The sequence below is a fragment of the Hibiscus syriacus genome, unplaced genomic scaffold (assembly GCF_006381635.1).
Source record: "Hibiscus syriacus cultivar Baekdansim isolate YM2019G1 unplaced genomic scaffold, ASM638163v2 tig00110548_pilon, whole genome shotgun sequence".
Lineage (NCBI taxonomy): Eukaryota > Viridiplantae > Streptophyta > Magnoliopsida > Malvales > Malvaceae > Hibiscus > Hibiscus syriacus.
The window spans coordinates 6,558,946-6,567,759 of NW_024062775.1; the positions used below are offsets into that span (position 1 = coordinate 6,558,946).

At 32.9% G+C, this 8,814-nt stretch overlaps 1 pseudogene; it reads left to right on the top strand.

The window, feature by feature from the left end:
* The first annotated feature begins 334 nt into the window (after positions 1-334).
* LOC120130502 lies at positions 335-1,667 on the top strand (annotated as a pseudogene).
* The last annotated feature ends 7,147 nt before the right edge of the window (positions 1,668-8,814 follow it).

The following is an 8,814-nucleotide window of genomic DNA, read 5'->3' on the forward strand; positions in this document are numbered from 1 at the left end:
GATTTTAAAATAATATCGGTTTTAAATATTTTTAATTATGACAATAAACGTAGAATCATTATGTTGCGGTCGACGTGATGAGTTTTAAATCATTATAACAAATATCGTACACTCCAAATTAGTTTTGGGATGACCCAATGGACCAATTTTTTTTACCGATATGACCGATTGGGCCGAATTTATGTCATTTCTTCTCTATGGTATCAAACGTGTGGTAGCATAAAAAGAACGTAGTGTGGGCTTCAAAAGGTTTATGTCCTCTCCTCTATTATTCATCACTTCCTATAAATCATCCTTCAACACTTTCACTTCCCTTCACCTTTCAGTCTTTTTTTTCCTTACAGTTTCTCTCTCTTACAAAACCAAACATTTTGTTTTCTTTTGTTGATTCTGAGGTTTCTCTCTCATTATCTCAGGAAATTCCAAAACAAAAAGGAGAAAAAAAGGGTCGTCTTTTACTGATTTTAAGCTCCCCTGTTTTTTGCTCTGTTTTCCCACTACATTTTATTGTGCAGAGAAAGATGTTCTCAGGTGTCTGTCAAGGTTTGCAACTGTGCCTAGAGCCAAGGATCGTTGAATCACATTTTTTTAGGCTCAGTTTGGCTCCATCACCGATTAACCTTAACCCGACGGAGCCCGAAACTACGTCCTACAATGAAGAAAAACGTGCCGGCATTACTGATATCGGCGACAACGAGTGTAAACCGATAGGTGGCTGGAGTTTTCTTCAATCCTTGGCCTGCTCAAAGAGTTCAATCGACCATGACGAAGTTTACGTGCACCCTCTTGTTAAGAACACAGCTTTTACCCTAAGTGAAAAAAGCCTTGATATGTGCACAGAAAGCTTAGGCAGTGAGACGGGAAGCGAAATCAGCGGCCGTAGCTGCAGCATTCCCTTTCTTTTTCCGGGGACCGACGGTTGCGACACATCGAGACCGAGGGAAAATTCGGTGGTTAGCGGTTCAACCGTGTGTTGCTATCCGATGAGTACAAGAAGAATGAGTCGTATAAGCAGCTTTCCACCTCCTTTGACGTCCATTAGCGGCTCAACCGTGAGTTACATTCCATCGAATACTAGAAGAATGAGTCGAAGCAGCACCTTTCCGCCTCCATTGACGTCCATTAGCGGTTCAAACGGTGTTCAAGTCACGTCTCACCGTGAAGGCGGCCGCCTCGTTGTTCAAGCCGTTAGTGCCCCTACTTGTCATACGTACATGCATGCAGAACGAAGCGAGGGAAGGCTTAGGCTCTGCCTTTTTAAAGACAGTACCCTTAATACCCCAATTTCCGACGACCAAGACGGTGAAGAGGAAGATACTACTATCCCTACCATCCTGAATTCCGACGATGAAGATGAAGAACGAGAACGGGGAGAGGTATCCGAAGAAGAAGAAGAAAACGGCGTTGTAGAATATGAAGTTGAAGAAGAAAGTGTCATTGGGGAGACGAGGGTATGAATGTAAGGAGTGGGAATATTGGGGGTAAAATTGGAATGGGGAAGTTGGCAAGGCCAAGCAGTTGCAAAGAAAGACGTTGCAAGCACAAAGGGTTACTTGCTTGGGAGCCATACTTAGTGGCTACTTAAAATGTTCTTTCAACATTATAAAAATACATTCTATAGGTAGAGAAGTTTTAGGGTCATCTATCTCTCTTAATTAGAAGTTTAGGTCGCGAGATTTAAGATTTAGAGTTCAAAATTGTGTTTCAAGATTATTTAAATATATTAAATTATCATACCGACATCAATAAAAAATAACGTATGGATTTAATTTTCCGACCACCGAAGATAATTGAATTGAATGGTCCCAACCAAGCACGTTCGATCAAATAGGGTTCCTCAATTTAATGTTTAGCATCGCTTTCATAGGGGCACAAATTGTTGGACCATCGTCATATACCATTTAAGAAAGGGAAATACGAACCTTTGGACGAGACGGGGGGGGGGTTTAAAATTACTACAATGAACTCATCACATATTTGGTACTAAAACGTGTTTTTTCATTGGGACGTGTCCTTATAAAATTGGTTTTTCTTTTTATTTCGGAAGAGAAAGTACACAAATATCTCCGGACAATGTTTTATTGAGTATTCTGACTATTAAAATTTATAAAATGACCCCTCTATTATAAGAAATTACTTTGTTGAATCACTTGACTATGAAAAGCTATAAAATGATCACTTGACTAATCGTTATGTTCTAAACTCATCATTTTCTGTTAAAAAAATGAACGTCTGTCTAAGATGGACGTTAACATATTAACTGAGATATGATGATCGTTTGAGATTATGAGATCAGATTTTATTATATCTCAGTCAGCAGGTTAACGTATAACTCGAAGTGTCGTTAACCTTTTATGGAACAAAACAAGTTTGTAACATAATGAATAGTCGGATATCCATTTTGTAACTTTTAATAGTCAAATGACTCAATAAAACTATCACATTGCAGCTGTTGATGCTCGTATTCATGACCTTTAGAAACAATAACGATTCTTTTAACTATCGAGTCACGTTTAAAAAATAATGCTTAATTATATTGTAGCAGCATCTTCCTCATTGGATAAGTGACCACATGAAATCCAAAAACTATTTGAAAATTCAGCATTCTAATATGAAAAACGGTTGAAATTGGTTTTAATCTTCAATTTTTAAAATATGAAAAAATATTATGAAATTCAACATTCTATTATCAAATAAATAATTATATTTAGGTAAAAAGACATAAGAAGTCTGTGTACTTTTTTAAAAAAAAATCAATGTGCTCATCGTATTATTTCTCTCTCTCAATGTGACCCTTTAACTCAGATTACAAACTCAGTGCGGCCCTTCGACCAACGTTTTTCGTCGTTGACCGTTATAGTACTGGCATGCCAGTTCGCGGTGCTGACGTTAGCAGTCAATCTGCCATGTCATCCGCCACGTTAATCTACTATCCTGGACTTCTCACGTCATAACCATGAATTGTCACATCAGTACCGTAACAATCAACAACAAAAAAAAGTCGGTCAAAATACCACATTAGATTTATTTTTTAAACCGGAAGGCCAAATTGAAAAAGAAAATTATTTAAGGGTCACATTTATTTATTTTTAAAAGTATAAATACCTCGATGTCTTTTTACCTTGTATTTAATATTCGTACTATACGGATACGAGGCAACTGTCGAAGCTTTGGACCCACACAACACTACTTGCAACTGAAGTTGATGTTCCATGTGCTTTGGTAGCTGCTGTATTTACCGTATCATATTCCAATCGGTTAAAAGATGCTTATGATTGCATAAGATTTCTTTCTCTTATTCATGTCACGTGACACACAATTTAGTTTCACTTTTAAAAACATCCTCACGATTTTTATCCCTACTTTAGTTCACGTGTCCTAAAGTCTATTATGTATTACGTTCTTAAAATATGGTTATAAAATAAAATGATAACATTTATTATCGTAAATAATAATAATGAAAATAGACATGATATTACTATTATATTATGTAATATATCAGGGTACGAATAATTAGCGATTACCTAAGTTAGACGTCAGCATGATGACTATAGAGTCAACATGATGATTTTATAGTCGTTCGGCTATTAAAAGTTACAAAATGGTCATTCGACTGTAGAGTGTTTCTTTATCGAGTCCCTAGGCTATTAAAAGTTTCAAAATTGCCACCCGACTATTCATCATGTTCCAAACTCGTTATTTTCCTATAAAAATTAGTGTTTGTCTAAGCTACACGTTAGCATGATAACTGAGATATGATAGTCGTTTGAGATTATAAGATCATATTTTATCATATCATAATCAGTAGGCTAACGTTCAACTCAAAATAACATCAATCTTTTAATTGAAAAGGACGAATTTGAAACATAATGAATAGTCGGATGACCATTTTATAATTTTTAACAGTCGAGAGACTTAATAAAGAAATAGTCTATAGTTGGGGATCATTTATATACTTTACCCTAGATTTTAATCAACAATAAAATTTTATAAAAGAAAAATACTTTTAAGAACGATTGTAATTTGTAAAGGTTTGGGACTTGATTGGTTGGTCGGTCGGATCGGATTCAGTAAAGGAGTAGGCCAAACATCCCTTAAAAGAGGAGGGCAGTGTCCTACCGTGGAGAGTGGGCATCCATACATTAAGGTACCTTATATTTGTTTGGTTGCCTTAGGTGGGGGGCCAATGTAGGAATTGTCAAACATCGGCATCTGTATCATTGTCTTTTTTTAACACCATGCCCTTGGAAAACCTTAGAGACCCTTACTTTAAAGCACAGATTCTCTCATCACCCTTTATTTATATATATTTGGGTAAAGTACAAAAATAGTCACTAAGTTATATTGAGATAACCTTTCTAGTCATTGAAATTTTAAAGATTATAACATAATCAATTAAATTTGTAGAACTATTACAAATGATCCTTAAACTTATCAAATCTTATTACTCAGTAACTTGTAGTGACTATTTTATGATAATTCAATAAGTTTAATGATGGTTTTATAACTTTCAAAAATTTCAAGGATCAAAAGATCATTTGGACATTATTTAGTGTCATTTTGTTTATTTTACCTATATTTTTACACCGTCAAACATGGGAATGGCGTTATCTCGTCTGGTAATGTAGGGTTTTGGAACTTTTGATGACCATTCACTCCTCTTTTCAGGACAAGATGGAATATGAGTGGTGCAGCTTATGGAACAAAATCAAACTCCACTTGCTAGAATATTTCATTTGATTTTAGCTAAATAGTTTTTGGTATATAGGGTTAGGATCCAATTACGCAGTGTAAAACTACAAATTTTATATTTTTTTAGGACCGTTAAATGAGAGGAAATCAAAGACTAAGATTAACAGTAGAAAATGAGAGATATTCACGTAAAAAAATAAAGAGTTATTCTCATCATTTGATTTTCTCTCATTCAACGATTCTAAAAAGATGTAAAACTAAAAGTTTTACATTACGCTATGTAAAACTAATAAGTTTTACGCTAATTTATTTATTAGGTTTAAATAAATAAATGACTTTTATTTGATTAAAATTTATAATCCATAAACAAATATTTATCTGACTCATGGTAACATATATTTGATTAAAATTTATAATCCATAAACAAATATTTATCTAACTCATAAGTTTTACACTAATTTATATTTATTAGATTTAAATAAATAAATGACTTATTTGATTAAAATTTATAATCCATAAACAAATATTTATCTAACTCATAAGTTTTACACTAATTTATAGTCATTAGATTTAAAATAAATGACTTATATTTGATTAAAATTTATAATCCATAAACAAATATTTATCTAACTCATGGTAAAATATTTTTTTACAACAAACCCTAAAACCTCAAACCCTAAATCCCAAACACAAACACAAATCCCAAACTCTAAACCCTAAATCATAAACCTAACCCTAAAAGGAAAATATATTGTTTTACCGTGAGTCAAAAAAAATATTTATGGGTTATAAATTTTAATTAAATCTAAGTCATTTATTTATCTATATCTAATGCCTATAAATTACTGTAAAACTTATTAGTTTTACATAGTGTAAGTAGATTCTAATCCTTATATATTATATATATATATATGATAATTATTTTTTATTTATAAATATATTAATTTTTAATCACGTTTATGAAGCTCAAAAACCCTACCGTCAATGTATTGAATAACATCTATATCTATACAAGGCTGATTGATATAACAGTAATACTATAAGAATTCAATCAGAATGTTTTAAAGTTGGGAACCAATTTTGAATTTAAACAACAAATCGGGACGTTTAGTATAATTAACCCATATATCAATTAAATATCGTTCATGGCCGGGAGAAACCATGTGATGGAAAGCAATGGGCAGCAAGCTTTTCATCATCACTGTTATTTATAGAAGGACATAAGACCTTGGAAGCCTAATAAATCATATGTATCCAAAATTTATAGATCAAGATTATAAACATGTGTAGTTGTAGTTTAGATTAGAGTTGGGTAATATCAGTTCAGGTTTTTTGTTGTTGCTTCTATTCCGTTTCGAAAATTAAAAGTTTCTATGTGATCCCGACTGAATTTTTCACCTTAAATTCGATTTCGATCTGAATTTTAAAGTAAGTCTAACCCTATCAAAATTCACCAACTTCAAGTAATACATCAAATCTAAATTGTCTATAAGTATGAATGATAAACGAGCAGGTGGATGCAGATACCCTTTTCCCGTTCCTATATCCACATAATATTTTTGTGTCGACTACCTACTCACCACCCATGACGTATAATTTTTTTTGGATCCACATCCATTCAAGCATGTACATTCTCAAATCCACCCTACACCCACTACTCAACTAAATACCCACCACCCATCTTTTACCCGCTCATACCCGCCTAACTGCAACCTCACAGATTTCATAAATAACAAAACATAAAACAAACACGTCCATTAATAAACATAATAAAATAAACCAAAGATTAACTAAATTAGAGATTTAGTTAAATTACAAGTCAACTCCTATAATTCTTAAGATTTATATAATAGCCTATGAAATTATATGATGGTAGTTAGTGAGTGGGAGGATGTGGGGCAGACAAATGCGAGATGAGCGTAATAATTGGTTCCACTCGATAAGGCCAGGATTTTGGCCTTCCCCCAGATGCCCCCACAGCTCTCCAAATACACCCGTCAAGCTTAGGGCTTCATATTATCATAACTCGTGGTTCCACGTTAGTATTAGTAAAGATAAGTTGTCACCGACGATCATAATCATCGTACATGAACATTATCCGAACCCAAATATGGATAATTTCCTTCGGTTTTTGTGGATTGAATTTGACATGAGTTCACAATCAGCGTCGACGAGGAAATGAGTTGAGCTTTCGCTTTAGGGTTTGGCATTTTACGCCATGGACGACATCTCCAACTTGATGGCTGCTAATTAAGAGTTTAGGATAGGGTCGTCGTTGTCCCTGTGCGGATGACGAGCCAAGTTTGCCTGAAAAAGTTGCACCACATAATAAAACGATCCATTATATCACACATCAAGGAGAACCGATTAAAACCCTAAATACTAATTCAATAGATATTTTATTATTATGATTATGATTATGATCCCCAATGGTGGGTATATATATTATATTATATTATATGGATATTATATATAATAAATAATATAGAAAAACTCATATATGAACCGAGCGACTTAAATGATTAATGTTAAAAGTGTGAGCGTTTAATATCAATTGATTGAGAATTATTTTAAACAATTGTTAACATTCATGTCAAAATGAAGTTATTTAACCAAAATAAAATATAAAATTATATTAAAAAACGAACATGTTCATGAACGTTTATTTATTTTTGAAGGTGTTCGTGTTCGTTTATTTATTGTCCACGAATGTATTCGTGAACATGTTCGTTTAGCGTTCGCGAATGTGTTCGTTTATATGCTCACGAACATGTTTGTTTAGAATTCATTTAGGGTTTGTTCAGCGTAGTTTTAGTGTTTGTTTATCGTTCGTTTATATATTCAATTTTTAGTTTCATTTGCAAGCTATATAAAAAATAATAAAATTACGCTACTAGTGCTTAAACTCCTTAAAATTCATAGTTTCAAATACAACTTTTATCATGTGTTCAATTTACTTCTTATCTTCACTAGTATTTAAAATGTAAAAAAATAAAAGGGGAATTGGGTAAACGAACTTGTTCATGAACATCAATGAACGAGTTGATAAACAAGCTCATAAACGAGCCCATAAAAGAGCTTGTTCTTGAGCATAAATGAACAGAACACACATCTGTTCGTGTTCGTTCATTTATTAAATGAACATAAAATTATTTGTTCATGTTCGTTTATTTAGCTTACCAAATGAACATAAACGAACGTTATACGAACAGTTCACCAAACGCTCTGTTCATTTACAACAAACTCAAAATTGAGTGGATATACGTTTTATAGGTTTACTAAGCCCATGTGTTTATGGAACTCAATTCTTCGGAGACAAACTGAGTAAAGCCCATATGCTAATTGAGGATAAAATCCCATTTTTTATTATCATCGAATAACCCGCTATAGTTGTAGTGGTAAGAATCATTATACTTCTATTGAAAAAAATATATAATTTTATTTCTTTTGACTTCATAATAGTATATATAATTTAATATTTTTATTAGTTTATAACGATTACAAGGTAATATCTATTCGAAAAATTCTTTATCATTTGAAAATTAACTCTCCCAAACATCTATGTATATGATATGTTCAAACTCAAAACTTCTAATATAATACCCCGAAACTCGAGTTGTTTGGGTCAACTCGAGACCTTTAAATCAAACCAATTAGACCTCCCAAAATAGTTGGACCAAGTTGTATAAGTCAAAAGTGGGTGAGATATTATGAGGAGTTTGGTTAGGTAAAATGATATAAAAGGTGATAAAAGTTCTCAACTTCAACAAAATGGGTAAACTACACTTTAGGTCCTTCACCTATTAACTCACTTTAAAACTATCTATTAGCTTTAACTCTTGGGCCTACCTTAGGCTAAACTTTAAAACTACCTCTTAGCGTGAAATGATAATTTTGTTGAAGTCCATTAGTTTCCATTTCTTCTTCCTTTCAAGAGTCAAGTTTCGAGCATTTCAATCTTAGATTTGTTTAGCTCGGGTAAGAATGTTTCTCTCCATCCTTCAAGATTTGTTTCAAGCTCTATTTTGTTAGTTTTAGAAATTGTTTTCAAAATGAGTTTTTGGGAACTTGAAAGGAACCTAGAGATTTAAGCTCGTTTTGAGTAATATTAATCAGTATAGA